Raw genomic sequence first — 18,889 nt, forward strand, 5'->3', positions numbered from 1 at the left:
CCTCAGTTTCCTTTTAGTCTAAAATTTGCTGGAGAAGGAAATGGCAAATCACTCCCAAATGGGATCACAAAAAGTTGGACATGACTGAAATGATGACAACAATTCTTCATGGTTCTTCAAAACATTGTGCTAAGTATTGGACCGGGTCTTACTGATAATATCTAAATGGTTCTGTGATGTCACTGCTGTGAGAATCACTTCTAGGAGACCAGTTCCTATCTATCAGATTCTCTAATGGCTAATAGAGTATATAGGGAATTGTACTTGAAGACTAGGTTTAGATCTTACCTTAGACAATAGTTTTGTCACCCTCAGTAAGTCACTAAAATGCTCCATGCCTCAGTTTCCTTATCAACAAAAGTAAGCATTTGAACTTTATGGTCTCTAAAATCCCTTCCAGTTCTAAATCAGGGTGTCATTGGGTCTATTAAGTTGTTTTAGCCTCTGTAGCTGAAAGTCCCTAATTTTTGAAGTCCCTTCCTGCCCTTCCAATATTTTCAGAGTGAAAGAACCAATAACTTCAGATTTTGCTTGAAGAATTATGTACAATTTAAGAGGGAAATTAGCCAATTGAAGAAAAGACAGAGAATGATGACAAGAATGTTGAGATATCTGAAAAAAAAAAGTCATATGGGGAATATTCAAAGGCAGTTATTATGTTGAACCAGGAGAAGCGCAGATTTAGGAGGCAAAGGCTAATAACCTTTGGGCAGCTACAGAGGACAGAATGAAGACAAATGGATGGAGATTGAAGGAGACAGGTGGCATATTCCATAGAATCTGTAGATTCTATGGAATCCATAGAAAGAATTTTATTAAAAAATAAAAAGGAATGTCCTGTCTTTTAAGATAAAACAGCAAGATTATGGGATTGTCAACTATGAGAGCCTTAGTTCTCAGCAATGAGGAAAATGGAAGATCAAAGAGATTGTTATTTGTTACTTGGGTAGTAAAAGTGGCATCCCAAATAATTCCAATAGACTTGGGATAAAAAAATGCCATCCACATCAAGAGGGAAAATTACAGAGATTGAAGGCAGATCAACGCATACTATTTTTACCTTTTGTTTGGTTTTGCTTTTCTTTGTTGTGATTTTTATCTTTTGTTCTGATTTTTCTTTCACAACATGACAAATATGGAAATGTATAACCTATATCAGATTGCTTGATGTCTTAGGGAAGATAGAGGTAAGGAAAGGAGGGAGAAAAAGATTTGGGACACAAAATTTTACAAAAAGAATGTTGAAAACTATCTTTACATATAATTGGAAAAATAAAATACTATTGAGAGGGAAAAAGATATTGAGTTCTTCATAACTGGAGGTACCGGAAAAGTGGTCAGATAGATTTTTGTAGGCAGAGAGCCTGCATCAGGTTGGAAATTGAATTGGAAAATTTCCATGGTCCCTTTCAACACATTCTAAAGAGGAACACCTATGTCCTACCCCATAGTTGGGCATATCCTCAAAAATTAAATCATGGATCTTTCTATATGTCCCCTATTTTGGTAATTTCATCAACTACCACTGGCTTAAGAGGAAGCACACATTTATTAAGCACCCATTATATTCTAGGCACTGTGCTAAGCTCCTTGCAAATATATCATTTGACCTTTTCAACAACTTTGAAAAGTAGAAGCTATTATTATCCTTGTTTTACAGTTGAAAAAAACAGGTGATTAGACATCAAGTGACTTGCCCAGGATAATGCAGTCCTACATTACCAGCTAGAAACCAGCTGGACATGTCCAAATGGACACTCCATAGATTGCAAACACAACATTTATGTTTGCATAAAGGAAATTTATTATTCCCTCCCTAAAATTCCTTTTCCAAACTTTCCTATTTCTATTGAGGTCACATCCTTCTAGTCACCCATTACTCAATCAGTGAGGATTTATTTAGCTCGTTTTGTGCCAAACACTGTTCTAGGCACAAGGAAACAAAATATACAAAAGAGAGCCTCTTCAGGTATCTTACATTCTTCTAGAGGAATACAACATATAACTAACTAATTGTTCTCATAAAGAATAATAAAAGTTACCATACCATACTGGCCTCCTATGTGCCAAGCACTAAGCTAAATCCTTGAGATACAAATATAAAAGCAAAGGCAGTCAGTCCCTCAAAGAGCTTATACATTTTTAAATTTGTACAACATTATTTTTCATTATTAATGATCTAAAAGAAAGAATGTCTGTGAGTGATGATTAATTGGTGAGGAGATTAGTATTTTATTACTGATTTAATTGCCAACCATTGAATTAAAATTAAATTCACCCTTGTTACAATCCCAGGTATTTTGGAGTTGGAAGAAGGAGAAAGAGGAAGGGGGAAAAAAGAGGATGAATGGGAAGAAGGAATATTTATTGTTGTACTAGTTTGTTGTTGTTTTGTTAGGGTAATGGTGGTGATGGTTGTGATTATGATTATTGAAGTTATTTTCTCATGAAAAGGGACAGAAAGAGTAAATGATGATTAGAGAGAGAGGTAGGGAGAGGGAGAGAGACTGGGGAGAGAGAAGTATAGTAGAAAGAAAAATGTGCTCTGACAGTGGATTTGGGATCTAGGAGCCCCTAATTTAATGTCACTTTTGCCACCTGAGTTCACTTAGGCAATTTTTAAAAATCTCTCTGATCCTCCATTTTCCTCATCTGTAAAATGACCCCAAAGGTCCTTTCCAGCTTTAGACCTATGATCCTGTGATATTCATTTTAAACTAATAAAGTTATTAAGTCCTTGTTAGAAGGTGCTGTTTCATTATGTTGTTTAGAAGTAAAAACAGAGCTCTTAAAATACAGTTTCTGTGTTTTTTCTGGATTTTGTTTGTTTAACATAGTGTAATTGGGGAAAGGCCTAGTGAATATGGGGAATCGCCAAACCTGAGTCATATCCTACAATGTGCATTAAATGGCCACATTTTGTTATACTTACTGGATGTTTTACATACTACTGTATGTTACTCATAAGATCTTGCACAGTGAAATGCTCTGGCCAGTAATGAGGATGACTAATTCATTAACCTTAATGCAGAGGCTGAATTCTTTTGAGAAACTTTGCTAAATAAACACAAATGAGTTTGCAGGGACATGTACAGTGTGGGTGAGTTCGGGGTGTGTGCCTTCTCCTTCCATGAATGTTGTTTAATATTGTGAAACCTGTTTTGAGGAGAGGTATTCCAGCTTCCCCAGGCAATCATTTCAATAAAGATTTAATCCAATCAGACTTCTGGTTCTTAAAGAGAACAAAAGCTCCACTCTTAAGTTGTGAAACAGAAAACTTTTGTTTCAAATTTAGGAACCATGGAACTAGTACAGAAAAGTCAGTTGTAAGATTATTAATTTTTACCCATAAGAGAAAAAAAAGTGTTCTTTTTTTCTTTAGCCCCAGAATAAGACTATCATTTAAATTTTAAAAAGGAAGAAACAAATTAAGGACCAAAAAATAAGATTCTCCCTTTTTTTAATACACATGGACCTCTTTCCTTAAGAAATGTATTGCTGACAAGAAAACTGTTCAGTTCTGCACACATATATTGTATCTAGGATATACTGCAACCCATTCAACATGTAAAGGACTCTTGCCATCTGGGGGAAGCGGTGGAGGAAGGGAGGGGAAAAATCAGAACAGAAATGAATGCAAGGGATAATGCTGTAAAAAATTACCCTGGCATGCATTCTATCAATAAAAAATTATTTTAAAAAAATAAAATAAAATAAAATAAAAAGAAATGTATTGCTGAAAGGATGATGTTTTAATACAAAATGTTTTAACCCTTTTTTGTGGCATAGACATTTTTGGTGATGCCTTCTCAGAATAATAATTTCAAATGTATAAAACAAAAATATATGGAGTTATAAGGGAAACCAATCATATTGATACACAATTATTCCCAAAAAGTTAAAAAAAAAAAAAACCCAAGCAAGTTCATAGAGCCCTGGGGCAAAAACCCCTGTTTTAATAATTCTTAAGAGAGAGAACTTCATTTCTAAATAAATCACAAACTTTTTTTTTTTTTTTTTTTTTTTTTTTTTTTGCAGCTAGAGGGTCACCTTTTTCATCTATTCTGCTTTTCCTGAGCTTGAATTAAGTTTACTGTATCCTGCTTCCTTATATAGTGACACCCTTGGTGTCTCCTCATTTTGTTTAGTATAGGGTCTCCCTATGCCCTAAGGAAGTGTGCTACAATTGATAGAAACAGCAGTGCCTTGAGCCACATCTACAAGGAAAACATTACCTTCTTCCTTCCTCTTTCTCAGGGATACATGAAGCCATATTTTGCCCTACATATGCCTGAGTCATCCAAAACATTTGCCAAGTACCTATTTCTAGAAGGCACAAAGGCACAAACCAGAAAGGCGCTGTAGCCCCAGGTGTGCCAGATGGAGATCGAGGATACTTACCCACAGTAAACTCCAATGATTCTGTTAAGTTACTCCTCTCTAGGGCAAGAAGACCCTAAACTTGAAGCTTCAGGAATTCTGTATCTTATTTATGCCCTGGACTCCCTTAGTTTTTCTACTGAAGCCTATAGACAATACCTTGTCTACCTGAATGTTTTAAGATTACAAGATTACAAAGGAAAGTTATTGAAATATAGTTATCAAAATATTTTTTTAAAGTTCATGACAGGCAGTTTTCAGATGAAAAAATTAAAACTACGCTATAGTCATATAAAAAATGTTCCAATTCACTATTGATTAGAGAAATGAAAAATTAAAATAACTGAGGTACCACCTCAGATTGGCTAAAATGACCGGACAAGATAATGATAAATGTTGAAGAGGATGTAGGAAAACTAGGAAACTAATGCATTGGTGGTGGAGTTGAGAACTGTTTTATCCATTATGATAAGCAATTTGTAACTATTCTCAAAGTGTTATAAAACTGTGAATATTCTTTGATCCAGCAGTGGCTCTACTGGATCTGTATCCCAAAGAGATCATAAAAGAAGGAAAAGGACCCACATGTGCAAAAATGTTTATAGCAGTTCTTTTTGTGGTACCAAAAAAGTGAAAAATGAGTAGATGCCCTTTAATTGGGGAATGGCTGAATAAGTAGTGGTTTATGAAAGTAAAAGAATATTATCGTTCAATAAAAAATGATGATCAAGCTGATTTCAGAAAAGCCTGATAAGGCTTATGTGAACTGATATTATCAGATATCATCTGTTTGTGATCTTTACTTAAGTAAAGTTAGCAGAACCAAGAGAACACTGTATACAATAACACTGTATAATCAACTATGATAGATTTAGCTCTTCTCAGCACCACAGTGATCCAAGACAATTCCAATAAACTTGGGATAAAAAATGCTATCTGCAGACAGAGAAAGAACTATGGAGACCAAATGTGAATTGAAGTATATTTTTTTCTTTTTTCTCATTTCTTTTCTCATTTTTTCCTTTTGTTCTGATTTTTCTTTCACAACATAACTGCTATGGAAATATACTTTATTGTACATGTATTGTAATGTGGAAAAACCTGAGACAAAATAGAGATTAGGGAGTTTTTAATCTTTTATTGGAAAGGGAGAGATTGTGCTGGGGGCATGTTGCCCCCAGGGCTGATGTTCAAAGCACCCAGCCACTAATATGTGCTTCCTATGAAGAATATATACATGTGGCTCCAAGCTACCAGGGAGTAAACCAAGGCAGGGGCAGAGTCAGAACACTGAGAGCACGAATGGACTATCAATCCAGTTCTGATGGGGGGTGATGTCTGGGGGGAAAGAGACACAGGACATTCTGATAATTTGGGATCAAGAAGAACAATGACAGGATGAGGGGAGGCACTGGACATTCTGATAAGTAGGGAAAGGCTGGGGTTCTGATGTCTAAGATAGAAGGTTTTTCTCCTTATCTGGATCATGATGATTAGGAGGGAGAGGTGATGTTGCAGAATTGAGTAGAACAAACTAGGAATCGAGGCCAAACAATTCAGGGAAACCGAGGCAGGGCAATTTAGGGACACTGAGTCAGGACACTAAAAGGGAAGTGTGGCACAACATTTTACACCCCCTCTTCTGAACTTTCAAATCATTGAATTACCTTCCTCTAGATACTTGGAAGGTTTTAGCACCATAATTTTGACCAATCCTATTTGAAGCAAATAAACCAAAATAAAACTAGAAAAATGCAAGGACTTATGGCAAGGACAAAAAGGCTCCCTGTTGCTAGCATGTCAGGTCCTCTGCAGTTCTGGAGCATCTCAGCCAGAGAATCCAGTTTGAGATGGAAAGTTCACTGTGAGTTAGATGGTCTACAGTCATTTGTGCACTTGACTCAGCCTCTGCTTATAGAGCAGCAGGGCTCAAGACAGTCCTGCTGCCCATCCTAAGAGGAGCACCCCAAATCTGTCAGGGACTCAAAGGGGGGAAAAAGTGGGGCCTGAAGTAGCTCCACCTGTCCCCACTCAGAAGAAGAGGAGCTGCTACTGGGAAACATAAAGGATCCAGATTTCTGAGCAGAGTTATCAGAGAATGCACAATTAGACCATCAAGGCAGGCAAAATCCAAACTTTTAGAGGCTTGATACCAAATTGCAATGTCCTTTGAGAATGCTGAAATACTAATTAATGAACTGGGATTTACAGATCTGGAGAAATAGATCAGAGAGATTTCCAGTCACAAGGTGCCTATATTTTGAAGATTTCCTTAAAAATAGGCCCAAAAACTGAGTCTGCCAGGGCAATTCCAACAAAATAAGGGGTTTCAAAGTTAAAGCATAGTTAAAAATGAAAAAAAGACTGCTAGAAGGCTTTAGGAATGAGGGGTTCCTATTCTTTCAGGTATTGAAAAAAATCCACCGATTTCCCTAATTTCCTATCTCTTCCTCCCTTTTTTTCTCATGGAAAGGAATTATCAAATAACCATCCTACATATAAATCCCAAGAGTGAATCAAAATTACTATACATGAGACTAGTACAGTAAGGTTTTCTAAAAATCCTACAAACATAACAAAGTACACTAGGAGCAGGGGCAATGGTCTCTTATTCAAAAACTGCTTCAGGCTGAGGATGAGTGGAGATGCTCAATCCAGGGAGGAGGATGGCATGCTGACAATCAAAGCTGATCTAAGTCCCAGATATGGCTTTAATTTGACCAAAACCTAGAAAAAAACACAAATCTAACAAATAAAGGTTAGAACAGTTTGAGATAGAAAGACTGGTCCACAAGGACTGCTACAAGATATGGGGAGGCCAAAATAGATTGGCCAGCAGCTTCCTATGTGAAGAGATGCTTATCTCACAGGACAGGCAAACAGCTGTCAGCTATAGTCCCAATAAAAAAACAGCAATTAGGTCTCACAGACCATTGTGCTAATCATCCTCTCATTATGGGTATATAACCAGATTGGAAACAGCAGGTATGACATAATTGAAATGCTTTAATAGTTTCTATTGACCTCTGTTCTGATCATAGAATAATCTATCAGACATAATCTGATCTGTTTATCTGTCTGTCTGTGCTAGCATCTGGATTCTCAGAATAATAAAATGCCAATGGGCATTAAATTCTGAGAAGGAATTAAATTCCAGGATGCTGGCTGATCCCCTCTGGTTTGGGTGTCTCATCTTATTCTGAGCTCCTTTTTGGGCACTCTCTGGTTCTCTGTGTTAAATGCTTTGTTTAATGTTGTAACTGTGCAGTCCATATCTGTGTGATTTGTGTTCTGTGTGACTTGTCTGTTTGTTCATTTAAGAGCTCTGTTAAGTTTTAAGAACAATAATTAAGAAATTTGGCTGATTTTAGAAAGAAAGTTTTGGGAAGGTATTTGGAAGGAAAAAAGAAGAGGTAGGGGAGAGAGAAACAGGAAAGGATCTTTTGTCTTCAAAGGTGAAGATTAAACTCCCTTCTCCCCCCTACTGCTCTCTGCTACTTTAGCAATGGAACATCTAGTTAGAAAGGTTGTTGGAGATTGTTTAAGGCATGTAGCTGAGCGAAAGAGAAGAGTTAAGTAGGAAAAGAAAGAGGAAAGTTTTTAATGGAAAGATGGAAAAATGTTGAGTAGGGGTCAGGAGTTAGGAGAAAGGCCATGTGGAATAGGGGAAGGGCGGAAGAGAGGCCACGTGAAATCCCCTTCCCCCAATTAAGTTTGATATAGAAGGGTGGCCATGTGGAATCCTCCCTTCTCTCTCTTCCCCCTACCTCCATTAAGTGTGTTCCAGTCACTTTCTTTAGTGGCTTGGCTTTGGCAAATGATTTTAAGAAATAGGCCTGATGTTAAATTAATTGGCTGAATATTTGTTTCTTTAGATACATAATTGCCTTGGTTAAGGAATATGGCTATAAATGTGATCTATAATTTGGTAGAGCAATTTCTATTTTTTTTAAATAACTTTTTATTGATAGAACCCATGCCAGGGTAATTTTTTTTTTACAGCATTATCCCTTGCATTCACTTCTGTTCCGATTTTTCCCCTCCCTCCCTCCACCCCCTCCCCTAGATGGCAAGCAGTCCTTTACATGTTGAATAGGTTACAGTATATCCTGGATACAATATACGTGTTCAGAACTGAACAGTTTTCTTGTTGCACAGGGAGAATTGGATTCAGAAGGTAGAAATAACCCAGGAAGAAAAACAAAAATGCAAGCAGTTTATATTCATTTCCCAGTGTTCTTTCTTTGGGTGGAGCTGCTTCTGTCCATCTTTGATCTGAATTAACTCTCTTTTTCGAAGAGATCCACTTCCATCAGAATATATCCTCAAACAGTATCATTGTTGAGGTATATAATGATCTCCTGGTTCTGCTCATTTCACTTAGCATCAGTTCATGTAAGTCTCTCCAGTCCTCTTTGTATTCATCCTGCTGGTCATTCCTTACAGAACAATAATATTCCATAACATTCATATACCACAATTTACTCAGCTATTCTCCAATTGATGGGTATCCATTCATTTTCCAGCTTCTAGGGTAGGGCAATTTCTAAAAGTTTAACATTTATAAGACTCTCTCAGATTCTTTTATGTGATATTTGGATATTCTATATAAGTTTTAATTCATTGTATTGGGTCATTCTGAGGTTATTTAAAGGGCCTCTGAAAATAGTTTTGTTTTTTTTTTTCCTTTGTCCTTTTGAAAATGTTTCTGTTATGGACAATATGCAATTTGAAATTTTTTCTATGTATCGGGTATTTTTAAAGTAAAATGATTTGTATAGATGTTCAACATATCTATTTGGATAGGAAAGACTTGAACTTACTGGGACAAATTTCTTACTGTTATCAATATAAGGTCATGATAAATACCTGTTTAGGATTTATCTGAAACTTTGGTTAATAGGATTTGTTATTGGAGGTGACATTTCTTGGACTTATAGTTAATGCTATTTGGGAATTTTAATTATATGCCCAAGTATTTAGGATATAATGGTTACATATAACCAGATTGGAAACAGCAGGTATGACATAATTGAATTGCTTTAATAGTTTCTATTGACCATTGTTCTGATCATAGAAATCAGTTACAGGAGGAAAAAATGCAGGGACATAACTCCAATATAACATGAGCAGTTAAAACTCAACCTTGAGCACATACAGGATAAAATAGCATTAACCCAGTTTTATTCCAGTTAATTGTCCCACTAACTGTCAGAGGGTGGAACTTTAAAATTCCCAAATAGCATTAACTGTAAGTCCAAGAATTGCATATTGTCCATAATAGAAACATTTTCAAATGGAACAAATAGAACCAGAGAGTGCCCAAAAAGGTGTTCAGAATAAGATCAGACACCCAAACCAGAGGGGATCATCCAGCATCCTGGAATGATAACCTTCTCAGAATTTAATGCCCGTTGGCTTTTATTATTCTGAGAATACAGATGCTACCACAGATAGATAAACAGATCAGATTATGTCCTAAGACATCCAGACTTACTCTCTCCTATGGCCAAAATGGAGTGTGCACCATTGGACCTGGTTGTAGCTGAAAACTGCTCTTTCCTGGAGACTCTGGAAAAAAATCCAGGGGCCCAGCTCTCCAAACCAAGAACCCAGATCCCCAGCTGCCCCAAGGCGCAAGGCGGAGACCCAAAGGTCTCTGATCTCTAATCCTGCTCTCATATCTTACTGGAAAGCCTCCAAAATGTAATGCCAGAGAAACTGAGGCAAGATCGAGATTAGGGAGTTTTTAATCTTTTATTGGAAAGGGAGAGATTGTGCTGGGGGCATGTTGCCTTCAGGGCTGATATCCAAAGCATCCAGCCACTAATGTGTGCTTCCCATGAAGTATATATATATACATAAGACTCTAAGGTACTAGGGGGTAGACTGAGGCAGGTGTGAAGTCAAAGCCTTGAGAGTGGGAACTGACTATCAATCCAGTTCTGACGGGGTTGGGGGAGGTAGCAGACATTCTGATAAGTAGGGAAGGGCTGGGGTCATGATGTCTAAGATAAAAGGTCTTTCTCCTTATCTGAATCATGATGATTAGGAGGGAGGCATGGTGTTGCAGGATTGAGCAGAACAATTAGGAACTGAGATCAAACTATTCAGGGACTGAAGCAGGACAATAAAAGGGAACTGTGGCACAACAGTGTAACCTATATCAGATTGATTTCTGTCATGAGTGAAATAAGGGAGGGAGAGAGGGAGAAAAAATTTGGAACTCAAAATCTTACCAAAATGAATGCTGAAAATTATTTTTACATGTAATTAGAAAAATAAAATATTATTGAGGAAAAAAATAAATAACTTGCAGACTAATTATATGCTAAGTGTGTTACAAAACAGTGATTTGCATGCTCAGATTTTAAACTGAGAAATAGGTTCCATCAGAAGAAAATCCAGGAAAAGCATAGACATATGCTATAGAGAAAGAATGAATCTATTTTCTGGTGTGATCTGTTTTCAAAACAGCCGCTATTTACCACTCTTTATGGGAGCTAAAAATGGGATCAAAAAAATGTGTACATTCCATTGGGGAATGATAGAAAAGACTGTATTTCATAAATGTGATAGAATATCATGTCATATGAATTGGGAATGAAATTGGGAATATAACAATAACTAGTATTTATAAGCATAGAATTGTGTTTTACATGGGATCTCATTTGATCATCATGACAACCTTGTGAAGTAGGCACAATTATTATCTTCACTTTACTAATGAGAAAACAGACTTAGAGATGTAAAGTTCATTGAATAAGGGCTAGTAAATATCTGACCCAATATCTGAATTTTGGTCTTCCTAATTCCAGATCCAACATTTAAGTCACTGTGGCAAATAGCTGCCTTGCTGTTATGATTAAGGAATACATCTTTTAAAAAAGAGATTTAAGGTGCCCCCAATGTGTAAAGAGCTTTAAGATCTTTCTCCTCTTGGGAGGGTAATGAAATTCCTTGGGAGGTGGCCTTCACTTGTAATGTAAATACCAATGATGGGTGTGGGTGCTGAGGGGAATCTCACTCAGTAAATAACCTCACCCACTGGTAAGCTGCTGAAAGAGTAGATGTAGGTATAAGGGAGAAAATATGTATATATACACTAATAAAGGAATACAAAAGAATAGTCATGTGATTCACTTGAAAGGCTACCACTCATTACCCATTTCTTTCTGTGAAGACTTCCATCTACCCCAAGGGATTTATCTAGTCCAGAGGATTTTAAAATTCACTTCAGGTTATTAATGTCTCTGTTTTTACTCTCTCCTATAAATCAACTTCCAGATGGCTAATGAATACAATCATCCAGTGACTAAGGTTTATAAATTCATGAATTGGGAGGATAGAGGAGGAAGAGAAAAGGGGAAAGAAAGATAGAGGTACAGAGACAGGGAGAGGCAGGAAGAGAGAGGAGAGGAGAGGGAGAAAAAAGGAGAAAAAAGTGAGAAGATGAAGAAGAAAAAAGAGGAGAGCAGAGAAGAGGAGAAGGGAAGGGGAAGAGAAGGGAGATGAGAAAGAAAGGAAGGAAGAGAGGAGGGGGGCAGCAGAAGGAAAGGACAAGAGAGGAGAGGAGAGGAACAGGAGAGAAGAGGGGAGAAGAGAAGAGGAGAGAAGGGGTAAGAGAGGAGGAAAAGAGAGGAAGGGAGGAGAGAGGAGAGGTAGAGAAGAGAAAGGAGGAAAGGAAAAGAGGGAAGAAGAGATAAAAAAAAAAAAGGGAAGAGGAGGATATGGGAGGAGAGGAGAGGGGAATCATTAATTTGCCACCTCCTCATAAATATCTTGGTTTGGGGATAGATGCATCTCCTACTTTTCCAGGACTAACCCATTTTCATCAATTTTATCCACAATGATAACATTAATTACATAGCGGTTAATGGCCACTCATTTTCTTGTAGATAATGGGAAGAAGATAGCATGATAACAGAGAGGAAAACAAAAAAGTAGGTGGGTACAGTTTATTACACATATAGATATAGCTATATAGATATAGATATATTCCAGCTCCAAATAGTTATGACTACAGGAGTAAAACATGACTATCTAATTAGATTCCCTCCTCTTTAATGTTGAGAAAGAAGAGAGATACTTCAAAAGTTAGAGAAGTAGTGTTTCTTAGAGTTAGAGGAGATGGGTAATGGTTAAGAGTTATTACTAGTTATTACTAGTCATTATTTAGTACATTTTTATCAGCACAGCAAAACAAGATGCCAAATGAATTGTAAACCTGTTTATTTACTTTTTCTAGCATCTTTCTTCCTGAATTCTCTTCAAAACAGTCCTATATTCACCAGTCCTGCCACATCAGTTCTGATGGATTCTAGGGCAGCACTGGCATGTCAACACAACCAAACAGAAACATGGGGGAAAGTGCATGAACTGCTTCAGAGGGAATAATAACCAAAAGAAACATATACTTAATTACTACAGATATATTGTAAATAAAAGATCATTAAAATAAAGTCAAACATTGAATGAATAAAGAACTTGAAATGGTCCCAGAGAATAACCAATCAATCATCATACATTTATTAAGTGTCTAGTATGTTCTAGGCAGTCTGGTATAGCAAGTAGAGAAGTGGTCTGAGAACCAGGAAGACTTAGGTTCAAATCCTGCTCTTGACACATACTGGCTGTACCATCCTGGCAAGCCATTTAATCTCTTGGTTTCTGGATAATCCTCTAAAACTTTAAATTGCCAAGCCAGAACCAAATTGGAGAAGAAAAGGCAAGAACCCTCTCGAACTTTCCCAAATTCCTATCCAAATACCTTTAAATAATGATTCACAGCAAATCATAGAGCGACAAAACCCACAAAAGGATGGGGTGAAACAATTTCCCAGCCCAAGACAATTTAGAAGGTGGATATATGTATATATAACTCCAGAACTAGCTCTGAAAAGAAATGCACAAAAAATCTGAACCTTGGCATGGTGCCCCTCCAACCCCAAAGCAGAACCCAACTTTAACATAAAAATAAAAATCACGAAATAGGTTGGAAATTTAGCAAACAACAGGATAATAATAATAATTTTTTTTTTAAATCCTGCCAATAGAAAGTTATTCTGATGACAAGGAAGATCAAAACAAACTCAGAAGAAGATCACATAGTCAATATTGCTATATCCAAAGCTTCAAAGAAAAATGTGAATTGGTCTCAGCCTCAAAAAGAACTCATGGAATAGCTTAAAAATAATTTTAAAAATCAAATGAGAAAGATAGAAGAAAGATTGGGACAAGAAATGAGTGATGCAAAGAAATAGTGGGGGGTGGAAAGATCAGCAGGGCCAAGATGCTGGAGAGTAAACAGGATATCACTTGAACTCTCCCAGTTTCCCTTAGAATTAGTGCTAGATCAAGACTGAATGAATTTTGGAGTGACAGAACCCACACATTCAGAGTGTGATAATTTTCCAACTTAAGATTTTTTGGTAGGACTTATTGGGCAAGGGAAATATGGCCTAGCACAGACCCAGCTCAGGGAAGCCTAGCAAGGGGAATCTAGCAAAAAGGCTTTCAGTCAAAGTACTGCAGTGTTAGATATTAGGTTTTGGTTCAGAAGGCCAGTAAATCAACTGTGAGATAACTCCCCGGTCAACCACAAAAGAAAAATTGTGAGCCTCGGAACTCCAGGGTAACAGCATAACAAGTGAGATTTCTCCAGGCTCACCCAGCTGCAGTGGAAAATCCTGACGCACCACCAGCCACAGCACATTCAGTGAAAGGTCCCTGTCTCCCTGAAAAAAAAGTTTGGGACAATCTCCCCTATGCCCTAGGAGCAGAGCTCAACTTTTTAAAATGAGCAAAAAAAAAAAAAGCTCTGACCATAGAGAGCTACTAAAGAGACAGGGAAGAATAGAATACAAACCCAGAAGAGGACAACAATGGCAAAATGCCTTACAGATGAAGTTTCAAAGGTGAATATGAATTAGCACCAAAAGCTATCTTGGAAGAACTTAAAAAGAATCTTTAAAGAGACATATAAAAAAATAAGGAAAAGAAATGAGAGCTATGCAGGAGAATTATGAAAGTTTTTTGGGGAAAGCCAACAGTTTAGAAAAGGAAGTACAGCAATTGACTGAAGAAAGCAACTCCTAATAAAAAAACAAATTTGACAAAATGAAAAAATATAAGAAAACAACTTCTTAAAAATAAATTTTGTAAAATGGGAAAAAGAAAACAACTCCTTAAAGAATAGAACTGGTGAAATGGAAAAAAAAATCCACTGAACAAAACAACATTTTTAAAAGTACAACTGGCCAAATACAAAAGGAAGTAAAAAAAGCTGGCTGAAGAAAATCATTTGCAAAAATTAGAATTGGACTAATATAAGCAAATGATTTAATAAGACATCAGGAATTAGTGAAATAAAAAATTTTTTAAAATGAAAAAAAGAGAAGAAAATGCAAAATACCTTACTGGGAAAAAACTGACCTAGAAAATAGATCTAGGAGAGACAATCTAAGAATTATTGGATAATCTGAAAGCCATGATCAAAAGAAAAAAAAAAAAAAAAAGAGCCTAACAACATCTTTAAATCATTAAGCAAAACTGCCCTGATGTCTTTAGAACCAGAAGGTAAAATGGTCATTGAAAGAATCCACCCACTGGGAGAGGTTGGTGGGACAGTGAATAGAGCACCAGCCCTGAAGTCAGGATGGACCTGAGTTCAAATCTGGCCTCAGACACTTAACACTTCCTGTGTGACCCTGAGTAAGTCACTTAACCCCAACTGCCTCAGCAAAAAAAGAAAAAGAAAGAAAGAATCCACCAATTACCTCTTGAACTGAGACCGCAAAATGAAAACTCCAAGGAATATTGTAGTTAAATTTCAGAATTATCAGACCAATGAGAAAATACTGCAAGCAGCTAAAAAGAAATAATTCAAATATCGAGGAACCACATTCAGAATTACCCAGGACTCTGCAGCTTCTACATTAAAAGATGGAAGGGTCTGGAATATGACATTCTAGATATGCAAAGGAGTTTGGTCTACAATCAAGAATCAACCATCCTGCAAAATTAAGCTCTATATCTCGGGGAAAAGATGGCCATTCAACGAAATAAGGGATTTTCCATCATTTCTAAAGAAAAAGAGTAGAGTTGAACAGAAAAGTTGATCTTCAAATATGACTCAAGAAAAGCATAAAAATGTAAGCAAGGAAGAAAAAACAAATTTTTAAAGTTAAAATTATTATATCCCTATATGGGAAGATGATACTTGTAACTCTTGAGAACTGTATCTTCATCAGAGGTATATTTAGAGGGTGTCACTTTGATGTGAAAATATAAAAAAGAAACTGGGTGTGAAAAAAATAATTGTACTGGAAGAAGAAGAAGAAGAAGGTAAAATGGGATAAATTGCATCACAGGAAGAGGCACAAAAGGCCTAATACAGTCATGAACATTGTTTGAATCTTAATGCCATCAGATTTGGCTCAAAGAAGGAATATCATACATACTTAGTTTGATATAAAATTTTTTCTCACCCTATAAAAAAAATCATCTGGGAGAAAGAGTCAACAACCTGGGAAAGGAAGCAGAAAGAATATTGAAGAAAATTTTTAAAAGCCAAATAGACCAAATGGTAAGAGGTACAAAAATCAATGGAAGAAAAGAAGTCTAAAAAACAAAATTGACCACACACACAGAAAAAGATTCACAAAAATTCACTAGAAAATAAACTCCTTAAAATGTAGAATTGGTCAAATGGAAAATGAGGTATAAAAGTTCATTTAAAAAATGATTTCTTTAAAATTAGAATTGGAAAAATGGAAGCTAATGACTCTATGAGACATAAAACAAAATTTAAAATAGAATAAAATGTGAAATATCTCATTGGAAAAACAAATGGAAAATAAATCAAGGATAATTTTAAAATTATTGGACTACCTGAAAACTGTGATGGAAAAAATGTAACCTAGACATTATTTTTTGAGAAATTATTAAGTTAGAGAAATGCAAATTAAAATAACTCTGAGGTACCAACTCATCTGTCAAATTTTTAATATAACAGAAGAATTAAATGATAAATCTTGGAGAAATGTGGAAAAAATTTAAACATTAATTCACTATTGATGAATATGAATTGATTCAACCATTGTCAGTGGAATTATGAACTGATTCAACCATTCTGGAACTATGTCTAGAGAATTATAAAAACATATATAATATTTGACTCAGAAATACTGGGTTTTTATCCCAAAGAGATTTTTAAAAATAAGAGAGGGCAATTTGAAGAGCAAACCATGCATACCTTTGATCCAGTAATACCTCTACTAGTTCTGTATCACATATGTAAGAAAATATTTATATCAACTCTCTTTATGGTGGCAAAGAATTAGAAACTGAGGGGATACTCATCCATTGAGGAATGGCTGGACAAATTGTGATATGTGAATGGATTGGAATACTATTGTGCTTTAAGAAATGTTGATCTGGCAGATTTCAGAAAAATCTAGTAATAATTACATGAATTGGAACTGTCTTGGAACATCATCATGATGATGAACTGAACTGAGTGGAACCAAGAGAACTTTATATACAGTAATGGCAACATTGTGAAAGGATCAACTATGAATAGTTTAGTCTTTTCAACAATATTATGATCCAAGATAATTACAAAGAACTCATTATGTAAAATGCTATTCACATCTAAAGAAAGACTTGATAAAATCTGAATGCAAATCAAAGCATACTATTTTCACTTTCCTCTTTTTTTCTTTTGACTTTTTCTTCTTTCACAACATGATTAACATGAAAATATGTTTTACATGATAACACATGTATAACCTATTTAATATTTTTACTTTTTTTAGGAAAGGGGGAGGGAAAGAAGGAAAGGAAAAAAAAACTTTGGAGCTCAATTTTTTTTAATGAATGTTAAAAATTATCTTTAAATGTGAGTGGAAAAACATACTATTAAAAAAAGAAAGAAAGAAACTATCAAGGAAAAACCAACTTGATATTCCAGAACTATGAGATAAAATAGAAATTGAAAGAATCCATCAATCACCTCCTAAAAGTGATAACAAAATTAAAACTCCCAGAAATATTATAGCCAAATTCCAGCCCTTCCAAGTCAAGGAGATAATATTGCAAGCAATCTGAAAGAAACATTCCTCATATTTATCTCCTATTCTTAAATGCGGGAACTATGCTAAAGGCTGGGGATGCAAGAAAAAAAAGAAAAGAAAACCTAGAACAGATAATGTAATATATCTTCCTCTTTCTGGGAGGGAATGAAAGATGGATTGAATTATAGAGGCACAATGTTGTATACAGTGTCAAATAAAATCACCATATTAGATATTTGTACTTAGATGATTTTCTTTGTTGAATGGGAAACTTTAAGCTATAATCTGAAGAGAACGGGGATGGAGAATATTTCCCAAAGTAACTATAATGTAGAAATGAAAGGCATCAATAAAACTTATTTTTTAAAAAAAGACTGTTGTTTTTCTGTGTGGCTAGAAGAGGTAGAAGAAATTTTAAATTCTTTAACTTCTATAGCTCTGCCATATGAAAGTATACTTTATGTAATATAGACTATATATGATATATATACTTTATACATTATATATAAAACATACTTTATATGTACCACTTGAATATGCCCAGGAATAATCTAGAATCACAGAACTTCTGGGTTACAGTAAACTCAGAAGTCATTTAGCCCAATTTATACCTTTAAAAAGAATCTCTCACTATAGAGACTGAATATGAATCAAAGCATAGTATTTTCATATTTTTTGTTGTTGTTGTACTTTTTTTTTTACCCTTTTATCTGATTTTTCTTTGGCAGCATAACAAATATGGAAATATGTTTAGAAGAATTGCACATGTTTAACCTATATTGGATTACTTGGGAGGGGATGAGGGAAGAGAAGGAGAAAAAGTTGGAACACAAGGTTTTGCAAAGGTGAATGTTGAAAACTATCTTTGCATGTATTTGGTAAGATAAAAAGCTTTTAAAAATGGAAAATGAAACAAAATGACCAAAAGAAAAAAGAAGGAAAGAAACTCTCTACTATATACCTGACTCATGGTCATCAAGCCTCCACCTGATGGCTATTAGTATCACATGATTCTTAGGCAGCTCATTTCATTTCTGGATTGTTAAAAAGTGATTCTTGTTGAGCAGAAATCTAATCCTACTTCTCTGTGGAGTTAAGTGAAGCAAATCTAATCACTCATCTACCTGATAGCCCTTCAAATATTTAAACATGGAGAAGATATCCCATGTCCTTTTTCTTCTAAAGAAAAATTCCTCCTGTCTTTCAACAGTTCTTCAGACATTATAATTTCATGTTATTTTACCAAACTAGTCACTCACTTTTAAACACATTTCTTTTTTGTCAATATCTTTCTTTAAAATGTGGCATGCAAAATTGAATGGAATAGTCCAGATGTGGTCTGACCAGGGTCTAGTACAACAGAAAGATTATTTAGATACTATACTTTTCTTAATGCTGTCCAAGATTGATTCACTCTTGGCTTAGTCGAAATA

The sequence above is a fragment of the Antechinus flavipes genome, chromosome 1 (assembly GCF_016432865.1).
Source record: "Antechinus flavipes isolate AdamAnt ecotype Samford, QLD, Australia chromosome 1, AdamAnt_v2, whole genome shotgun sequence".
Lineage (NCBI taxonomy): Eukaryota > Metazoa > Chordata > Mammalia > Dasyuromorphia > Dasyuridae > Antechinus > Antechinus flavipes.